Below are 22,750 nucleotides of genomic sequence, written 5' to 3'. Positions count from 1 at the left end.
GTGTTTTATAAGTACTTTGAGGGAAAGAAATACTTGAGAGTAGCTAGGCTCATAACAAATAAGGGCTTGAAATTAATGACGACTATAAAATAGTTGAGATAATGAACTTCTCTCTCAACTCTGCCTTTAGCAAGATAAATAAGGAAATGGAATTTGCAGAATTAGGAAGTAATGAAGACCTTGTAAAATGGCTATTAATATAAGGTAGGTAAGAGAATGCTTAGTGAACCTAAATAAATCAGGGTGCCTGGAAGGTATGCAGTCTGGATTCTGAAGATGAGCACATAATGGAGCTACTAAATGATTGACAGTTATTTTCAGAGAATAGGGGAGAAGGACCCTGGGTACAGAGAATAGAGAAAGTAGGGAGGCAAATGCCAAGGGACTCCAAGAAAACATATTCAAAAGACAAAAGCTAGCATTTATATAACACTTTTAAGGTTTGCAAAGGTCTTTACAACTATCTCATTTCATCCTCACAACAAGCCTGTTAAGTCAGTGCTGTCATTATCCCCAGGGTAGCTAAGCAGCAAAAGTGGATGTAGCATTGAAAAGTCAGGGTGACTCAACTTTGAAATCAAATCCGGCCTCAGACACTTGCTAGTTCTGTGACCCTGGGCAAGTCACTTAACCCTGCTTGCCTCGGTTCCTCATCTATAAAAATGAGCTGGAGAAGGAAATGGAAAATCACTCTAGTATCTTTGCCAAGAAAACTTCCAAATGGGGTCACAAAGAGTCAGACATGAATGAAAAAGCAACTCAACAAAAATTATTATTCCCAACTTAAAGATGATGAAACTGAGGTAGAGGTTAAGTGACTTGTCCAAGGTCACACAACTAAGTAAACTCTTGAGACTATATTTGAATTGAGGTTTTCTTGACTCCAGGCCCATAATCCTATCTACTGTACCACTCAGCCCCCTATAGATGAGAAAAATTTCTGGTTATTATCATGAGAAGTTAACTTGCATAATAAAAATAGAATAAGTATTTAGAAAAAAGGCATGGAAAAGAAAAAGAAAAACATAAATCTAGCCAGGATCAGTGCTTTCTTTGTGTACCCTAGATAAAGTTTAAAAAAGTGTGTCCTCTGCTACCAAAGTTTTGAATGTTCACAATAACACCAATGTATTTTTGTGACACAGTTTTCACATAGTTATCATGGTTATCACAAAATAAATACCTAAGTGCCATGGAAAGCAGAACTTTCTGTCACTGAAAATACATACATTAGCAAAAAAAAATCAACATAAGTCTCCTCAACATAATCAACATTCTGACCCCTCCATGGAAACCCCTGTGATCTGCCTTGAATGTTCACCTTGCCTAGCCCTAGGACTGGTTCTGATTCTCTAAGATAATTAAGAACAAAAAGCAGGATTTTGTTTTTTTTTACAAAGCATATAGAATGGGAAAACTGACCATTGTTAGAACAGGTTTGTGGGAGTCAGCCTCATGAACTCAGTCACTCTAAAACAGCACTTATTATCCTTCTCCCGAAATCTACCCTCCTCCTAATTTCTGTATTTCTATTGATACTACCACCATTCTTCTATTCTTCCAGGTTTGTAACCTTAGTGGCATGCCTGACATCACTCTCCTACATCCAAGCAATGCCAAGTCTTATCTATCCTACCTTATAACCTCTTCCATCCATTCTTTTCTCTCTACTGCACTACAACTAGTAACTTCTTGCCTACTTGGTCTACCTTCATCCTGTCTTCCCTGCCTTCAATCCATCCTAGGCAGAATTTACAAGTTCAGATGCCTATAGTACCAATCTAACCATATCACCCCCTCCCCGCCCCTCCCTGCCCAAGAAGCTTCCCCAGCTCCCAGCTCCTTCCAGGATAAAACACAAATACCTTCCTCTGTCTTTAAGAGCCTGTAACGATGTAGTTCCAGTCTATTTTCTCCAGGGCGATGGCACATTGCTCTCTTACAGGCACTTTACATTTCAGCCAAACTGGCCTACTTGGCATTCCCTATACATATCATCACCCTTTTATATCCAGAAGTCTATCCCTCCTTATATCTACATCTTATGAATCCTAGCTCCTTTGAAGGGTTACCTGAAATGTTGCCTTATTCAGTAAGGCTTTCTTGATTGCCCCAGTAGTTAAGGGTCCTTCTAAAATTCCTTTGTATTTGTTTTGTGCTTCTCTCTCTCTCTCTCTCTCTCTCTCTCTCTCTCTCTCTCTCACTCTCTCTCTCTCTCTCTGTATATATATATATATATATATATATATATGTATGTATATGTATATGTATGTATATATGTACATATTTATGTATATATATGCATACATATATATATGTATGTATATGTATATGTATGTATATATGTACATATTTATGTATATGCATACACACACACACACACACACACACACACACACACACACATATATGTATATATATACTCCCCACTCCCAAAAGGGATTGTAAACTTGTGGGGAGAAAGGACCATTTTATTTTTTTCTTTGTATCTTTAGCACCCAGCACAGTGGTTAGTAAGCATGAAACAAATACTCAGTGAATTGTTTGTCTCAAAGTTAATGTTTGAGAAAAAAAACATTGTAAAAATGAAATTTTGGTTAAGTGTGATGAGACTTCTTAAATTCTGCCAATCATAAAAATGTAGTTGATAAATGATATTTTTAAACTATTTAAATGGAGGAGAAATTCCCTCCCTGACTTAGCTCTAGTCAGAAGCTGTGCCATGCCCCTCCCCCCAAGTAGGTCACTTATTCAGTTAAAAAAAAACTTTTTTGTTGTTTGTTTGTTTGTTTTTTACAGATACAGGGTAGCTTTCCCACGACATGGGTTTGGACCTCAGTAAAAGTGAATTATGCGAACTGAAATGGTTAGACAACTTTCTGCTAGGAGTAGAAGACCCTTAATTCTTTTTTTTTTATTACAAGTAGAATTTTTAATTAATCTATAAGTAAGGGTCCTCAGGACAAATCAAGCTTGTATATTTTCCTTGGTAAGCAGATGCTTTTCTGTGACCTCCCTCTTCTTTATAGTCTTTCCTGTGACTTCTCAGACCACTTCTCTTATATTTTCCAGGAAACTTTACATTCTACTTGGTATCACAATTACTTAGGCAAGCCTTACCTACCCTAGTAGATGGTAAATTTTTCATAGGAAGGAACCATCTTTGTCATTTCTGCAGCCCTTAATCCCTTACAATTTATCCATCAAATTATATACTATAAAACAGATCTGTAAGAAGGGCTAACAGTTTGCATTAAACATCTGCAACAGTGAAGAAAGGCTATGAACTCAAAGGTAAATCATTAAACTTCCAAAGAGTAGAGATAGGGTGCTAGATTAGCTACCCATCTCTACGTTTTTTTCTTAACTCCAAATGGTTATACTAAAAGAAAATAAAGAGGGTAACCTTTTCTGGTTTATTAGAGGTACATCTGTCTTCCCAGTTTGCTAAACTGTTACATTAAAATTCCGAATCTCAAATAAAACTTCACATAAAGGAAAATCATCTTGGCAGAACGGTATTGAAACTACCAGCTAAAAGAAAATTCTTACCAACTTCCTGAATTTCCTCTGTCATGGCAATGTTGTATCTGATGATGGAGAAGAAGTACCATAAAATATTAACTACCAGTGTTCAATTTCAGGCAGTGAGTTTTATGTTCAGTTTTTATTGAAATTCTTAATTTGCTCACCTATGTTAATGTTTTCAAGTGTAAGTAAGGTCCCCCTCATCTGCACAAGAGGATTAAATACTGGTTCCAAACTGACTTTTCTAACCTGAAAAGTGGGCAGATATCCTTTTTTGGATAAGTTTTTATTTTCACATTCCGTACAAATACTGTAGAGAAATCTTAACACAAGTTGTTTTCTGATATATCATTCAATGGATCCACAAACTGGTTGTCATCATTTCTTACAGCATACAATTAGAAAAGAAGTAGATTCAAAGAATTTGTTCTAGACCTTTTCTTCTTTCATATTCTAAACTATGTTGGACGAGGAAGGTCCACAGGCCTGCAATATCACCCAAGGTTAGTAAAACTTTTGGCCAGCTGGGTTTCTAATTCTGGTTTGTCCCAAATGTAAAATGCTGAATGAACCAAAGTGTGGCATGGAAGCCAGGCCCTGGATAGGAGCTGGGATAGCCATGGCAGCAGCATCAGGGATGGTGCCATCTTGGTCCATCTTGACCCCCTTAATTCTTAACTGACTATTTGCTAGCAGAACCTGAGGTATTGTTCCACTCTCTGAGACGAAGGGAGAAGAAGGGAAAGGATGGGAGGAATAGTCAGCCAATACACATTTATTAAGTGCCTAATGTGTGCTAAGCAATGGGGATATAAAAAGAGGCAAAAGACAGTTCTTGCCCTCAAGGGGCTCACAAGCTAAGAGAGGAAACACCAAAATGAAATACGCACAAATGAGCTATGTACGAGATAAATAGAAAATAATTTATGGAAGGAAGGCACTGGAATTAAGAAGGATTGGAAAATGCTTCCTATAGAAGCTGAGGTTTAATTGGGACTTGAAGGATGCTAGGAAAGCCAGTAGGTAAAAATGAGTATGGAGAGAATATCTGCATGTGGAATGGCCAGAGAAAATGCCTGGAGCCAAGAGCCAATGTCTTGTTCTTGGAACAGCAAGAATGCCAGTGTCATTGGTTGGAAGATTATGTAGTAGGGAATAAAGTGTAAGAAGATTAGAAAGGTAGGATGAGGCAAAGTTATAAATGCCTTTGAACTCCAAACAGAGAATTTTATATGTGATCCTGAAGTTTAAAGAGAACCATTAGAGTTTATTGAGTATGTTTGTGGGATGGTGTGTGTGTGTACGTGTATGTGACATACCTAGACCTGCTTCAGGAAAATCGTTTTAGTAGCTAAATGGAGGATGGATTAGAATGGGGAGAGACTTTTAGCAAGGAGACCCATCAGCACGCTATTGCAATAGTCCAGGCATGAGGTAATGAGGGCCTGCACCAAAGTGATGGTTATGTCAGAGGACAGAAGGACATATTGGAGAGATATTGCAAAGGCACTAGCATTAAGGAAGGATGAGGAGTGACCTGGAGATGCTGTGTGTATGTGTGTGTGTGTGTAGACAATAGCTACTAAGATTTTGATTAGGTAGGTTCTACAAAGAAGACATGTAATGAGAAGAGGTAACCAGATTTAACTATATGCCACAGGCAGGGCTTCCAACAGGTCTTAAGGGCGTGAGTTGGGGTCATCTTTAGTCTCTATAATGTTTGCTCCTTTTGGTATGCGAAAAGGAAGAATTGAGTTGACCTTGACCTTTTTTTGAAGGACAGAGCTTTGAGGAGCTTGAGGACCCTTAAACCCCCTGGGCAGAGATAGAGTACTTTTCTGGTGGGCAGAGGATTGCTCACCAAGCAACAGTCCATTTCTTTCCTTTTCTATCTTTATCTAGTCTTTCTGCTAGGAGTAGTTAAGTCCTTATGGCATCATATCCAGGCAGGACCCATTGGGTTTAGGGCAGGTATTGATTTAGTACAACTTTTCTCCCACAAATAATTATCTTAACTATCATTACTAAAATTATATTACCATGATTAGAATTCTGTTTTCAATATATGAATCTTATGTGTGCATATTTGTTCATTATTGTGCTATTAATTTCCCTTGATGGAATACATGTACCATTGATCTAATAATTTTTCCTTTTAATTTTTCCTCTTCCAAAATAGTTTATTTGCTTTGTGATATTTGGTTTTCAGATGCTCTAATCCCCTATGTCTGTGTAAGAGTGGAAATTGATTGAATCAATCAATCACCCAATTACCTAAAGTACTTAAAGTAACCGACAAGATGCTACCTGATGGCAGGTAGAGAAAACCTCTGTGAACTCAACTAATCAATAGAAGGTTTTAGACTAGGGGAGAACAGTCCTTGACCTCATTAGAAGTCCTTGAAATTCCTTGGATGCGTTAGAGTAACATTTCACAGGAAGCGCATTCAGACTGGTTCAAGAGACTTGGTGACAAGCCCTGTGAGTTTTATACAAAGAAGCAAGCCAGTCCAAAACTTGGTGGTTAAAATGTCTGTCAGGGAGAGGAGTAGAGCTGTTCCAGCCAATTCCCTGAGAAGGAATTGCTGAGGTCCTACTAAGCATATTGAGGAAAGGCATCTCCAAGTCTTTACAAGAAGTTCAGCCAAAAAGGTACACCGAGTCTTGGGAGAACTTCATGAGTCCCCCCCAAAAAGCAGAAAGGATATCCAGCAACCAGGACTTGAGTTACACCTTTACCTTGTATTCTTTTTACTCTTGAGCCCATTTTTCCCCATAGTCTCTGTGTACTGGTGGTAGAGTATGTCACAGACTTGGGAGTGGGGGGAGAGATTTCATAACAATTGTTCTTACTATACCAACTCAGCAAAGGCCTGTCTCTAAATATTCGTTATATCTCACTGACAAGTTGATATGAATTGATAATCATGGAGAGAAGCACATTGGTGGGGGCTCATGAGTTATAGCATTAGAAAGAGATCAATCTGTCCAAGTTCCCCAGAATTCTGGCAGAAAATAAAGCACCTGCCATTAGGAGACTTGGCCTTCCAGGGTGAGTGTGAGTTTAGAGAGTGTCTCTAGAGCATGTGCTATACCTAGATACCTCCCCCAAAAGCTCTGGGTTGCAGGCAATCTAGATAAAAGTGGCAAGAAATCTTTTTCAGTTGTCCCTTTTCTAATAGGCTCAGTAACAAAAAAGCAATTAATAAATACAACTCATCTTTGTGTTTTACCATCTTAAAATCACTCTGTTTCAGTGTGGTATGTAGCAGTATAATTCCCATTTTACAGATGAGGAAACTGAGGATGAAAGAGGTAATTGAATTTGGGCATTCTAACATCAAAATTTGTCCTCTTTACATTATGTTGTCATGCCTAGCACATTCCTGATACTTGCTTAATCAATATTCAATGATGACATAAAGATCACTGAAAGTTACTCCAAAGGGTTTCAGTTTAGAACCAAAGGGTTTAGTACTTGGTATTTAACATTTTCAGGAAAAATTTAATGGAATTTCAGCTCATCTTTTCCCCCCACCCCTCTCGGGGAAGGGAACCAAAATGCTTGTAAGAAATATGCATTATGTATAGTTAAGTAAAACTAATTACCATGCTGACCATGTCCAAAAAAATGTCTCACTCTGCATCCTCAGTCTATTATCTGTCCGTCATGAATCAGTAACTATATTTCATCATAAAACTTCTAGAGTAGTAGTTGGTCATTTCGTCAAGCGAGTTCTTAAATCTTTCAAAGTTGTTTGTCTTTAAAGTGTCATCATTCACCTGGTTCTTCTCATTTCAGTCTGCAGCAGTTAAAACAAGTTTTGCCAGGTTTCTCTGAAACCATACTCTTTAGAATTTCCATTGCATTCCTAACCTACAATTTGTTAAGCCATTCCAAAATTGATAAGGATCCTCTTAGTTTTCAGGGTTTTTTTGCAACTACAAAAAGAGCTCCTATAAAAATCTTTGTGGAGAAGCTAGGTGGTACAGTGGATAGAGCACCAGCCCTGGAGTCAGGAAGACCTGCATTCAAATCTGTCTCAGATCAGACACTTGACACTTACCAGCTGTGTGACCCTGGGCAAGTCACTTGACCCCAACTGCCTTGACAAAACCAACAACAACAACAAAGACCTTTGTACATACGAGTCCTTGACCTCTTTCTTTGTTCTTTGTAGTGGTGATATTTCTAGGTCAAAGGGTAGACACATTTTAACAACTTTTGAGGCACAGCTCCAAATTACAATGGAATGAGCACTAGACTTGGGAACAGGAAGATGAGAGCTCAAATCTATATCTCAGACATTTTTTATATTTGACCCTGGCCAAGTCATTTAACCTTTTAGCCTTTTTCCTGAATTGTAAAATGGGTATGCTACTTTTCTGTCTTCCTTGGCCCCTTGGCAGTTGTGCGACCTCTCGGGACACAAGCTGCCACTTGTCCAGCCTCTGCAGCCACTATGCCCCCCAAAATCAAGGAAATAAAAGACTTCCTGCTCACAGCCAGGCAAAAAAGATGCCAATATGTCAAGATCAAGAGAAACAAGGACGATGTGAAGTTTAAGATTCACTGTGGCAGGTACCTGTACACATTGGTCATCACAGACAAAGGGAAGGCAGAGAAACTCCAACAGTTCCTGCCTCTTGGTTTGGCTGTGAAGGAGCTGAAGTGAAGAAATCACTCAATGTTCCACCTGTATTAAACTGTAGGGGGAAAAATGGGTATACTAATAGCATCTACCTTCCAGGGTTTTTGTAACATTAAAATTTTATCATTTGCAAAGTATCTATAAACCTTAAAGTGCTATACAAAATACTAACTCTTGGTATTGTTAGTTACTATTACTATTATTAGTTGGACCATCAAAGTTCCACTAACAATGTATTTAATATATTTCTTTTCCTGCAACCCCTCCAATGTTTTAATTTTTAATTTTTATTTTTGTCAGCACTACCAATGTTATGGGTGTAAAGCAGAACCTTGGGACACCTTAAATTCATATTTTCCTAATAATTAGTGTTTTAGAGTAATTTTTCATATGGCCAAAGATGGCTTGAATTTATCTCTCCAAAAATGCGCATTCTTATCCTATGACTATTTATCAAATGAGGAATGGCTCATATTCTTATTCATTCATATCAGTTCTCCATATATCATAGATTGGATTTTTATTAAGAATGCAGTGTTGGATTGATATTAGGAAAACTATAAACTTAATTTACCATATTAATAAAAATAAACTGTCAATAGATACATAAAAACCTTCTGAGAAACTTCCACATAGATTTCTGTTAAAAACATTAAAAAACATGAGAAATTATTAGACCTTTTCTTAAAATGGTGAATGGTATATATCTAAAACCAAGAGCTACTATTATTTACAATGTAGATAAACTCAATTCATTTCCAATAAATTCTGACAAGAAAAAAGGATGCATATTGTCACCTTTTCTATTTGACATAGTACTAAAAAAGCTGGATATAACAATAAAACAAGAAAAAGAAATTGATGGAATAACCATAGGTTAAGAAGAAACAAATGAATGCTTTTCAATATTATATCATAGTGTACTTAAAGAACCCTAAAGAGTCAACTAGAAATTAATTGAAACAATAACTTTGGTAAACTTTCAGGATGTAAAATAAATGCCTACACATCTTCAACATTTTTTATAATACCAATAAAACTCAGCAAAAAGAGTTAGAAAGAAATTCCATTTATAATCACTACAGAATGTGTAAAATATTTCCCAAATATACTCAAGAATTATGTAACTACAACAAGAAACACCTGTTTATAGAAATAAAGCCAACCTAAGTAATCAGGAAAACATTATTGCTCATGAGTAGGATGAGCCAATATAAAAAAAAATTAACAATACTTGACAAATTAACTTATTCATGGCATACCAAAGTACCAAAAAGGTTACTTTGTGAAACTGGAAAACTAATAACATATTTATATGGAAGAAAAAAGGTTAAGATTCAGAAGAAAAATAATGAAAAGAAATGGAAATGAAGAGAACCTAGCAGCACCAGCTCTCAAGCTATACTATAAAACAATAATTATTTAAACAATTTAGTACTGGTTGAGTAATAGAGAGATTGATTAGTGGAACATATTAGGTACACAACATACAGAAGAAAAGGTATCTAATGCCCTGATATTTCATAAACACAAAACCCTAGATACTGGGATAAGAACACAATATTTAACAAAAAGAAACCCACTGGAAAATTGAATAAATATGGAAGAAATTAAATTAAAGCACTTTACACCTTATTCAGAGATAAGCTCCACATCCACAGAGATAAGCTGACCTACACATCAAAAGGTAACATCACAAACAAGTTGAAGTAATGTGGAAAAATTACCTATCACATCTATGCATGAGAAATGTTTGTGATGAAACAAGGAATAGAGAAGATTACGGAAAATAAAATGGATAATTTTGATTATACATTTTTAAAAGTTTTGCACAGATAAATCTAATAAAACCAAGATTGAAAAGGAAATAAACTGGGAAAAATATTTATAGCAACTTTGTCTCATAAAAATCTTGTTTCCAAGATATTTAAGTAAAACTTATAGGAAAAAAAATCATTCCTTAATTGATAGTCTAAAGTCAAACAAGCAGAGTGAGAAGAACAATTCATAAAATAACAGTATAAAAACATACAACTTTGACAACTGGAAAAGTTATGATCAATCCAATAGCCATTCATGATTCCAGACGACAAGACTGATGAAACATGCTATCTGCTAGAGAAGCAATGGATATAGAGTGTAGAAAAGTGATAGATAGAGACAGATCTATCTTTCCATAGATTTAGAGATATGATATCCACGTATCTGTGTATAGCCATTGAGGGAATTTGTTTTGCTTGACTATATTTGTTACAAAATTTTATTTGACTTTTCTTTTTTTTTTTCCAGTGGGGGAGTAGGTGGGAGAAAAATAGATTTCTGTTCATTTGAAAACAAATAGAGAGGTGGTGGAGGATGCTGCAGCTGTGAAATGTTTCATGTACTGTTAGATGAGGTCATTGTATGTTTTGTTAAGTGTTACTTAACCATTTTACTTTGTTATGAGAGATTTCTTATGTAGTGGCAGCAATCTGTAATATGTTTGCAATGTAAATACCAATAAACAACATCAGTAAAACTTTTTTTTTAAAAAATGCCACCTCCCAAACCTCAATCTGGAGTACAGCCTGTATCTCCCAAACCTTCTTACCTCTATGAACTTGGGCTAAGTGTGCAGAATTGTGACTCTGATAGAAATGGAAGGTTGGACTACCTGACTGTGACTCTACCTCCACTTTTAGTTTCCTCAGAAGTGAATTCAGGCTGCCCATCACGGTCTTTGGTATAGAGGAACAAACATCAGACTCCCAACCAGGAGGTCCATATTGTAGTTTAGATTCTATTGACATCCAGTTATGCGACTTTGAGCACATCACTTGCCTTTCTTGGCCTTGGTTTCTTTATCTGTCAAGTGAAGGGGATGGATTGCCTTATTGCTAAATTCCTACAACTGTAAAATTATGTGACTCTATTATCATTCCCTGACTCTGGGGTTTATTTTTTTCTTTCTGTTTGGCTCCCTCCTTTGGCCTTCTTAACACAGACCTCATCACTTAATTTGCCATCTCCCTTTGATTAGAAATTTTCAAGTGACCTTCTAATACCCCGGCTTCATAAATAAAAATTACAAAAAAAAAATTAAGAGCAGGAAGACATGAGACAAAGTCAGGAATATTACTTATTTCTCTTCTGGAATGCCTCTCCAATGTCCACTCTTTCTTTCATTGCCACATTAAAAAGAAAAAAAAAAGAAAGTATATAAAGAAAGAACAAAAAAAATGGTAAGAAAAGAAAAGAAACAAGGGGGAAAAAAGCAATGGATAATCTGAAAGAAATGCCGGTGGACATGAGCTGTTTCAAAGCCTAAAGCACAGTGTACACTGGACCTGGCAGGGGCTTTCAGCAATGCTGGGAGGAAGTGATGCATAAAATCATTCAATGTGAAGGGCTGGCCAACAGTGCCTGGATGGATCTGGAACTTTAATCAGAGAGACGAATTGCACAAGAAAAGAATAGAGATGGCTGAAAGCTGCAAAGTTATGTGTTTGACCTTTTTATAACAAACTCCACTGACACCTGACACCACCAACCCCAGCAGAGAAGAGATAAAAAAGAAAAACCAAAACCAAAACCAAAATGAGGTAATCTCACTTCATCAGTGTTGCTGCTATGTTTATTTATATGTTTTTTTCGGTTCCTTTTTCAACAGAGACGCAGATGAAATTAGGCCAGTATACATGCTGAAGTAGCATCTGAGTTAACTGAGGCACTAGAGAGAGGTGGCAGCTTTCCTTTTGTGGGATCAAAAGAACCCTGGGGTTAATGGAGCAACACAGGCTACTTGGGCACATGTGAGAACACATGCTAAAAATGGAATCAGTAGTTATGCTGTTAAGAGACATCCCACAGACTTGTAGGGCCCTTTAATTGGCTTCTCCCTGAGGATTCAGCTCCCAGGTTAAATGAAGGAATGCTAGGCGCATTGCTAGAGTTTTGGAGATCCAAACCAGAGAGCCTCTAAAGGGGGTGGTATTTTAAATTCAAAAATTAACACTCGGATATTTAAATATTGTTTCTTATGAGTCTACAATAGTGTCTAGTGCATGTATAATGCCCCTGATGACATGACATGGAGAATGTGTGACCATTCTGCTGCTGGTTCTGGTCTGCAAACTGCATGGTTCCAAGGTGCTTAGTTGGATTAGCTACTTTGTTAGAACTTGGACCAGAGGTTAAGGTAGAGAGGAGAGAATTCCAGAGGACCTGAGTCACATTTGTCCTAACCTCTTGGGTTATTCTCTCTTCCGAATTCTGGTGGTATGAGTCTTTGGCTCACTGTGTTCATTGAGAGTAAACATTGGAAAAGAAGAGGCCTTGGGGCCTTCTCCTCATCAGGGACATATGGTCTTGAGAAACAGGTTTCTGGATTTGTTCTTTTCCAAGCTAGGGGAAAGGACTGGAGCTTCTGATCCTGTGATTTTAGAAAGGTCTAGGGGAGTGAGTATCCAGGCTTCCTAACGTCTGGTTATTTCGGCCAGTTCAGCAACAGTACACAGAGAAGCTGACCTTTGGGATGCCAACTGGAGGTAGCTGAGCTAGAACTCATGAACTTAGTGGGACTTGTGCCGTGTAGAAACTTAACTGGGTTTTAGCTTCTTCCCTAGGGGAGGAAGTATAGAGGGGAATGTGCCCCTGCTGCAAAGTGTTAGGGGAAATGTCTGCAGTTTGTCTTCAAAATAAATATCCCTATGGACATGATAATTGATGTTAAGTGGTTTAATGAAACAAGGGCAATAATCGTTAGGGGCAATAGTCAAGGCAAGGGGGTGGATCTGGGAATTACCTACAGATGCCAGAGACTAGAACCAATAACAGTAGGGAAAAGACACCTCACAATCTCCTTAGGGTACCCTAGAAACTAGGATGCCTAGTTTCTCTCTATAGACACAGTCAGAACATACTTATCACATGCACCTAAAAGCAAAAGTAAATTTGCAGATTCTACACAGACATAATTATCCATTCTGCCTCCTCAATATCTCTGACATCCACCCACTTCTCCCCATTCATATATCTGCTACATAAAGTATTGTGATTGCCTCCTAACTGCTTTTACTTTTTCAAGGTGCTCTCTCTCTCTCTCTTTTTTTTTTTTTTGGTAATTGGGGTTAAGTGACTTGCCCAGGGTCACACAGCTAGTAAGTGTCAAGTGTTTGGTCTGAGGCCATATTTGAACTCAGGTCCTCCTGACTTCAGGGCCAGTGCTCTATCCACTGCACCACTTAGCTGCCCCCAAGTCTCTCTCCTTTTCAGTCCATCCTGTGTATGGCTACCAAATTGATATTCTTGAAACACAAATTTTGACTGTGTTATTACCTATTCAAAAATCTTCGATGATCTCTTATTGATTCTAAGATAAAGGATAAAATTTTCTATCTGGTCCATCACAGTCTGGCTCCCACCTAACTTCTCAGTTTTAGTTCATATGATTCCCTGGCATATGCTCTCTATTGCAGTAAAACTGGCTTGCTTACCTATTCCCCATACGTTGTGTTACACGTCATACCCCTGTGTCTTTGTACAAGTACTATCCTTTATTTGAATGTACCCTTTCTTTACTTCTGCTACATAGAATCCCTCATTTCCTTCCAAATACGAAAGAAAGGCATATATGCAATTTTCCCTTGATACTCCCCATCCACAGGTACTTTCTCCCCATTGGTAAAAAAAAAAAACAAAAAAAAACCCTTTCACTTTATTTTTTTCCATTAAGAAAAATTTGTTCTCACCTCTTTCCTACCCATCCTTAAACAATGAATGAATGAATAACAAATAAAAAATAAATAAAGCATAAAGAATTTACTATTTTCAAAGCACTGTGGTAAGCACCAAGAATACAATTAGAAAAGACAGTCACCGCTCATAAGGACCTCACATTATAATGGGATGTATGGCAAGAAAGGGAAAATCCAACCCTTAAGATGAATAATTAAGCAAACTCCTTCATTGGCCCTGTGCAAAAGTGTGTGTATTCTGCAACTTGAGTCAGAAGGTGGCTAGAGTGCTTCCTCATTGGTAGTCTGGAATTATATTTCATTACTACCGTAACCCGAATTCTTAGGTCTTTCAAAGGCACTTGACTTTACAATGTTGCTGTTGTAAAAATTGTTGATGTGGTTTTGCTCACTTCAGTCTGAATTAGTTCATGCAGTTCTTCCCAGGCTTCTCTGAAACTTTCCCTTTCAACATCTCTTAGATCATAGTAATATTCTGACATAAACATATGCTATCATTTGTTTAGTTATTCTGTAACATATGGGCACCCCACTTGTTTCCACCTCTTTACCTCTCGAAAAAGAACTAGTATAAATATTTTTGTACATTTTTTCTTCTTTTTAAAAAAAGCATGTTTACTTTATTTGTAATACGTGGAATAAAACAAGCACATGTTTTCGTAAGATCATCAAGCTCATCATTTCTTATAGCACAGTAGTATTCCACCACAATCATATACCCCAACTTGTTCAGCCATTCCCCAATGGATGGGCATCCCTGCAATTTTGAGTTCTTTACCAACACAAAGAGAGCTGCTATAAATGTTTTAGAACATATAGGTTCTTTTCCTTTTTCCCTAATCATGTTTGGAAATAGACCAGTAGTGGTATTGTTGGGTCAAAGGATATAGGCAGTTTAATAACTCTTTGGGCATAATTCTCTTATTCCGTTTAATTAAATATCCATCCTCTACCCCAAACCCCCTGTAGAATTATACACTATTTTATGGATAATTTATTCTAGGTTGTAAGTCTATATCATTTGCTTTCACATTCCATGCTCTCTGCTTCTCTCAAGTGGTAACTGTTAAAGCTTGTATGATTCTGACTGTGGTTGTCCAGTTGTAGTACTCTTTCCTTCTGCCTGCTTGTAACATTTTTTTTTCTTTGATCTGGGAGCTTTGGATTTTGGCTATGAAATTAGTACTATGACATTACTAGTAATTTTTAGTTGGGGGTTTCATTCAGGGGATGACCAGCATACTCTTTCTATTTTCACTTTGCCCTCTTGTTGCTATATGGTGTCTGGGCAGTTTTCTTGCATGATTTCTTGAAATATTCAACCCACATCTCTGCTTGGGCATAGCTTTCAGGAAGTTTGGGGATTCTTAAATTATCTCTCTTTAATCTATTTTCAAGTCATTTTATATGAGACACTTTATATTTTCTTGTACTTTTAAATCTTTTTATTTTAATATTTCTTATTACCCCATGGAGTCATTTACTTCTCTTTGAAACATTCTAATTTTCAGGGCACCTATTACTTTAGTGAAGGTTTATACATTTTGTTTTAAGCTGTTAATTCTCTTTCTAGGTCTTTCCTCCATTCATCTCTTTTCTTCTCAGCTTCTTTGCCTAGTGATCTGATTGTATTTATATCATTTCAGCTTTTTAAAAACTCACCGCTTTTTCTTCTAGGAATTGTAATTGATCTTGTGGCCAAGCTCTCTCTCTCTCTCTCCTCTCTCTCTCTCTCTCTCTCTCTCTCTCTCTCTCTCTCTCTCTCTCTCTCTCTCTCTCTTTCCCTCCTTCCCCCCTCTCCCTCCCTCTATGAGTGTGTGTGTGAGAGACAGAAAGAGAGAGAGAGAGAGAGAGAGAGAGAGAGAGAGAGAGAAGAGAGAGAGAGAGAGAGATTTTCTTATAAGAGGAGTTCTTTCTTTTTTTTTCTTTTTCCTTATAGGTTGTCTTGTGCATCCCTGATATCACAATAGGGTTTTGTTTTTTGTTTTTACCTTTTTGTTTATTCATTTTTCAAGATTTACTTTCCAGCTTTGGATTTTTTTATAAGGTCTAGGCTGTATTCATTCCAGCACTGTACAATAAGGCTGCCAAAAGGTTTTGGATGCTTTGAAAGGAGATATGCCAAGGGAGGCAGAATCCACAGCAGCTGGGTTGTCCAGGCCAGAACCACAGGAGGACACGGGGTCAGACCAGTGCCCAGGCAGCAGAGCATTGAGGAAGACTGTGTCAAAGCCACAGCATGAGGGATGGCCAGACTAGTGCCCAGGCAGCCCAGAACAGCCAAAGACAGAGAAAGATGTGGGCAGTACAGTATATGGATTCTTTAAGGAGTCCTGATACTCTCAGAGTCAACATCTGTCAGGGGCCCAGCAGAACAAAGCCAACTCCACAGGCCCTTTGAGAGCCTGCAAGAAGAACATAGAGGAGGAGTCAAGGGCAAAGCCTAACTCATGCCACTGAAAGGCTCAGTCAAAAGCGAGGGATTTTTTAAGAGTGTTGGGCTTACTTTTAACCACAGCACCTCGAATAGCAGAAACGCTGTCCTCCTGACTCCAGGGGAAGCGAGATAAAGTAGGGCCTAAATACCATATATAAGAGGAAGGGAGGGGGAGAATCTGATCTAAGCGCAAACTCTTGTTAAATGTGTTTTTCTTCCATTATTTCCTGATCTCAGACTCAGTCCCCTGGCTCAGAGACCAGGAAGCTATTGTTCTAATCTTGGAAAGAGATCAAGGAGTCAGACTCCTAGAGCATAACAGAGCAGCCGCAGCATTATCATGCTAATCCTAGAGAAGGGATCTCAGAGTCAGTCCCAGCACTGAGAATGAGGTCATAGCCCTTTTCCTCTGACCCAGAGTGGATCCCAGACTCTGTCACTGGGAGAACTGAGGGTAAGTACAAGGGTAAGTAAACAGTATTGTCACTCCAAACCCACAGAATTTTCTAGCTAGTTGACAAGGGCTGAAGCCAGCAACTATCTACCTGAACTATAGCTGTGTTACCTTGGCTCAACCAAGTGCTGAAGCCTGGAAAGCCTAAAAGAGCAGCAATTAGGCCATGCTCTTTCTGGAAGTTTGCAGAAAGTCTGCTTAAATTTTTAGCAACCTGACCTGAGCTGCCACAGTGGTTCTTGAAAGGCACAGTACTCAATATCTGTAGAACATAGTAGTAAGACACCAGACAAGACAGTCCAGGTTTGTATGAGGCTACCACTGTCCCATCAAAAGTATGTAGAGCCTGACCCAGATATGAAATCACAAAATTGGAGGTAAGACTTGAAGAATAAGTAAATTTAAAAGTAAAAGGCCATTTTGGTGCCAGAGAAGCCCAAAATACAATCTCAGAAAAGCTGCTAATTCTAAATATCTACAATTAGAACCTCAAAGAAAAACACATCATGGCCACAAGATTGTTAATAATTCCTCAAAGAAAAGCGACAAGAGGTTTTGTGTGTGTGTGTGTGTGTGTGTGTGTATTTTGTTTTTGTTTTCATTCTTAGATCTGAAAATGATACATGGGAAATCAGAGAACTAGAGGAAAGAATTGAAAAAGAAATGTGAGTTATAGAGGAAAGATTTGAGAATAGAATTAAGCTTAGTGTAAGAGTTCCAAAATCTTTTCCATTGTATCAGAAACCTGCAGAATTAGAACAATCAAAAGAGAAATCAATGACTACATGAAAAAAAAAACATTTATCAAAAGGGAAATAGCTTTTATTCTTTCAAATTTATATTTACTTATATTTTATATTTGTATTCCATTTATGTTATTTATTTTATAATATATTCATATTGTATTTACATATTATATTCCACATTCATATTTATTTATATTCCTTATCTACATTTGAAAGAAGGCATTTATCAGAGATACTCATTGCAAAGGTTTTGTAAGTTTCTCTTCTAACTTTAACTGTATTGGTTTTGATTATGCAAAAAACTTTAAAAAATTTTATGTAATCAAAATTAATGATTTTATCTTCTGTGACACTGTCTATCCTTCATTTGGTTGTAATCTCTTCCCTGATTATCAGAAAGATAACCTGTTCCTTATTCCTCTAATTTGTTTATGATGTCTATATACATATATATATACATACACATATACACATATGCAAACACACACAAACACACACACATATATGTACATATATATGTATATATACATATATATATATATATATACATATATATATACATATATCTGTATCTATCTACCTACCTATCTATCTACATCCATTTGGAATTTATCTTGGTGTGAGATGTTGATCTCTACCAGGGGTGGGGAACCTGCAGCCTCCAGGCCACATGTGGCCTTCTGGGTCCTCAAGTGCAGCCTTTGACTGAATCCAAACTTTTCAGAAAAAATCCCCTTAATTAAAGAATTTGTTCTGTAAAACTTGGACTCAGTCAAAAGGCCACAAGCAAGGACCTAAAAGGCCACATGTGGCCTCAAAGCCACAGGCTCCCCACCCCTGATCTATAATTAGTTTCTGTCAGACTACTTTTCCTACCAGAGTTTTAAGTTCTTATGGCTATAACTGGAAATTTTGGGTTTATCAAGCACTAGGCTACTATGTCCATTTTCTTTCTGTATTTTATTTACCTAATCCAGGGATGAGGAACTTGTGGCCTCAAGGCCACATGTGGCCCTCTAGATCCTTAAGTGTGGCCCTTTGACTGAATCCAAACTTCACAGAACCAATTTTGTTTATAGCCTCAAGGCTGGAGGTTCCCCTCCCCCCCAAACTGTCTTAATCTTTTCCATGAGGCAGGTAGGAGGCTCAGTAGATAAAGTGCTGGGCCAGAGTCATGAAAACTTGAGTTCAACAATCTCAGATATTCAGATGATACAACTCTGTAAGCAGAAAGTGAAGAAAAATTAAGACGTTCCTTGATGAAAGTGAAGGACGAAAGTGTAAAAGCTGGCTTGAAGTTTAACATTAAAAACCCCCCAAGATCTTGGCAACTGGTCTTATCATTTCCTGACAAATAGAGGGAGAAAGCATGGAAGCTGCAGATGGTGACTGTAGCCATGAAATTAAAAGATGTTTGCTATTTGGAAGGAAAGTTATGGCAAATCTGGACAGCATACTAAAAAGCAGACATCACTTTGCCAGCAAAGTTCTGTGTAGTCAAAGATGTGGTTTTTCTAGTAGCAATGTATGGCTATGAGAGTTGGATTATAAAGGAAAGCTGAGCATCTCAGAATTGATGCTTTTAGATTGTGGTGCTGGAAAAGACTTGTGAGAGTCTCTTGCACAGCAAGGAGATCAAACAGTCAGTACTTAAATTAATTAACATTATTCATTGGAAGGTCAAATACTGAAGCTGAAGCTTAAATTTTTGGCCACATAATGAGAAGATAAGATTAATTGGAAAAGACCCTGATGTTGGGAAAGATTGAAGGCAAAAGGAAAAGGGGATGGCAGAAGATAAGATGGATAAACGGTGTCATTGAAACAATGAAAATGAAGTTGGACGGATTTCAGGAGATGATACTGGAAGACAGAAGGGCTTAGTGTGCTATGGTCTCATGAAGAGTCAGATACAACTGAATCGCTAAACAATAACAACAAATGCTTCCAAGGCCCTTTACTGAATGTAATTTTTATTGCATTATAGTCAGAAAGAGTTTCTACTTTTCTGCATTTGTTTGTGAGGTTTTTATGTCCTAATACACGGTCAATTTTTCTGAAGGTGTCATGTATAGCAGAGAAAATGGTATACTTTCTATTCCCATTCAATTTTCTCCAGAAAGCTTTCATATCTAGCTTTTTCAAAATTCTATCCATCTCCTTAAATTTTTTCTCATTTATTTTACAGTTAGATTTATCTAGCTCTGAATGAGGAAAGTTGAGATTCCCCACTAATATAATTTTACTCTTTCCTCCTGTACCTCATACAACTTGTCCTTTAAGAATTTGGATACCATGCGGTTTGATGCATTTGTATTTAGAATTGATATTAGTTCATTGTCTTTGGTACCTTTTAGCAAGATGTAGGTTCCCTGCTTATCTTTTTTAATTAGGTCTATTTTTTGCTTTTGCTTTATCTGAGATAACTTCTGTCTTTTACACAAATTCCTTAGGATAAAGTTATTCTCTCTCTCTCTCTCTCTCTCTCTCTCTCTCTCTCTCTCTCTCTCTCTCTCTCTCTCTGTCTCTCTGTCTCTCTCTGTCTCTCTCTCTCTCTCTCCTCTTTCTCACTTATTCAAGAATGTATACAAGATTTGTTGACATTAGGTTCTGATGGTTTGATTCAAACAAAAAGTGTTACATCACAACAGTCCCCAACGTAACTACCTTTCCACAGCCAACCCTTGAACCAAAGACTTAAAAAGAGAAATGATTAAAAATAAAACAAAATGAAATTTAAAAAGACAACAACAACAGGAAGTTCAGCAAACCTAACCCTCTCATGGACCCTGCAGATCTGGAATTATATGCAATTTTCCACACATCATTCCCCACCTCTACAAAGGTAGAGTCAATTTTTCTGACTCCACAGTTTTTAAAAAGATCACTGAGAAGGCCTTAGGAGTCACATTTCTTGCTTCTTTCAATGTCTTGTAATATATGTATAGTTCATGTGGACTTTGTGGTTTGGACTTTTCAAGTCAATCTTACTATGTTCCTCCTTATCTTATATTTCAACTCTCTTTTGTAGTTTTAATTTTGTGTTTTCCAGTGAAGACACTTTGCCAGAGAAAACAACCTTTCCTTTACCTTTCCTTCTTCCTCTTCTGTCCTCCCCACCCCCCAACTCCATTATTTTTAGGTGAAAAATGTTTTGCTGATGACTTTCTTTTCAGCATCAGCTTATTCCAAACCTTAGCACTCCTGACACCGTTTTTCATAGAATCATACCACAGTTCTGTATTTGCCCTCAATTATCTTTCCTTTCTTCTATCTTCTGCACACAGCTTTTAAAAATCTTAGCTAGTGGATGAGTTCCAAGTACAATTGGCTCTTTAGGTAACTTCCTTTTCCCCTTATCACTGTAATTCTTTTATTTCCTGTCCTGTAAAAGCTTTCCATTCTACCTAGACTGACTTCCTCTCTCTTGTATCATTTAATCTTATGTCATTTATATATCATTTCTGATCTCAGTTATAATTTGCAGTCAATACCATTCACAGGTATGAATACAGAATGTTTTGATTTATATCAGGGTGGCAATACATGTGAAATAGGATAACCCTATAAAATTAGAGCTTTCAGCTTCATGTAGAAACAACTTTTGACATATAGATTGTTATACTGTAGTATAGTATACATGTCTTGACCACATAGTATTATAGGGAAAGATAGCATAACAAGAAAATTTGGGCCCTCAAGCAAAACTTAATTAACTGAAAAATTCACTGTTATAAAAAATACACAATACTTCCAGCCCTCTTCCCTACCTTTACTAAAGATATCAGGTACGTAAATACAGTACAAGGACTACTAGGGCAGTAATTATATCTTTGCCAAATAAAAAAAAATCTACTGATATGAGTTGTTCCTCAACCTCCTTTGATAGCTCTTCATCTCTATACACCTTATAAATGACGGCATACCCCAGTTTTTGTTTTAGGATATAGACACCACCTTCAACAATGTCTTTATCATCCCTTGCCTGCACTATTTCAAAGGTCTCCTTGCCTGAAGTCTCCCTTCAATCCAATCCACCCTCCACATAAGTGCTTAATTTATCTTCTCTCAGTGCACATCTGACCAAGTCATTCATCTACTCAACAAAATACAGTGGTTCCTTAGGGATTCTATGATAAAATATAAATTTTCATTTCAATTTTAAAGCTCTGTATGACCTACTCCCAACATACTTTTCTTACCTTCTTACTTCCATCTTTGTACTTTACAATGTAGACAAACTGGTATTTTTGATGTTTAGTAATACCCCTATGCTTAGAAGGGCCTCCCTTCTCACTTCAGCCTTATAGAGACCCATATATCCGTCAAGAGTTAGATAAAACATAACTTTCTGTATGAAGGCTGTCCTGATCTTTCCAAATCTCTTCTCTCTCTGTCTCTGTCTATCTCTGTCTCTCTCTGTCTCTCTCTCTCTCTCTCTCTCTCTCTCTCTCTCTCTCTCTCTCTCCTCCCTCTCTCCCCTCACTTCCTCCCTCCATATCTCCCTCCCCTCCTTTCCTCTGACTGAACTGAAATATCTTAATCCCAATTGGAGGGTTCATTCATTCCATGCATTATCTGTCAGATTCCCATCTGTATAACTTCTTTTAACTTCTTTCATTTTAGTTTACTATTGACTTGGTTAAATTAATTTATTTATTTGCTACTCATCATATTTGATGGTTCAGACACCTAGTTTTACACTGAATAATGACTGATTAACATTTGCAAATTGTCCGTAAAAGACCAATGTGAAAAAATTATAGGGAGGTGTAGCACTGGAGACACAAATTGCCTTCATACTAATATGTTGTGTGAGACCAGTCTTAACACTGATATTGTATATATCTATGGGAGAGTTTAGTTTATGGAGAGAATATAATATAACTACTGTTCATAATATGCCATATCAAAACATATGTTACTCCTTTGCTTTGAGCTCACTGTGTCAAACGTCTGACTATCCAAAGTGAATGTATTGGTGGAGACTTATGAGGCCTAATTTTTGAGTCCAGACCCACAGAATAATTCAAACCTTGACTAGCTGCCTACCAGGGAATCTAATCTGCAAATGAAAATTGGGGAAGGAATAGCCCTAGAGGGAAACTACTGTGGTAGCTTATTTATTAAATACTTTGGGTGCCCCATGCATTTTCAGGGATGCACTACAAAGATTTTAATTCAGGATTTCATTCAGA

The 22,750-nt window shown here is 37.3% G+C and overlaps 1 pseudogene; it reads left to right on the top strand.

The window, feature by feature from the left end:
- Positions 1-7,991: 7,991 nt before the first annotated feature.
- LOC110209661 (large ribosomal subunit protein eL38 pseudogene) lies at positions 7,992-8,204 on the top strand (annotated as a pseudogene).
- Positions 8,205-22,750: the final 14,546 nt, after the last annotated feature.

Source organism: Phascolarctos cinereus, unplaced genomic scaffold, assembly GCF_003287225.1.
Source record: "Phascolarctos cinereus isolate Bilbo 61053 unplaced genomic scaffold, phaCin_HiC Scaffold_9;HRSCAF=440, whole genome shotgun sequence".
In the NCBI taxonomy this organism is placed as follows: Eukaryota; Metazoa; Chordata; class Mammalia; order Diprotodontia; family Phascolarctidae; genus Phascolarctos; species Phascolarctos cinereus.
Note: the sequence above shows the minus strand (reverse complement) of the source record. Positions and strands in the feature narration are given on the sequence as shown.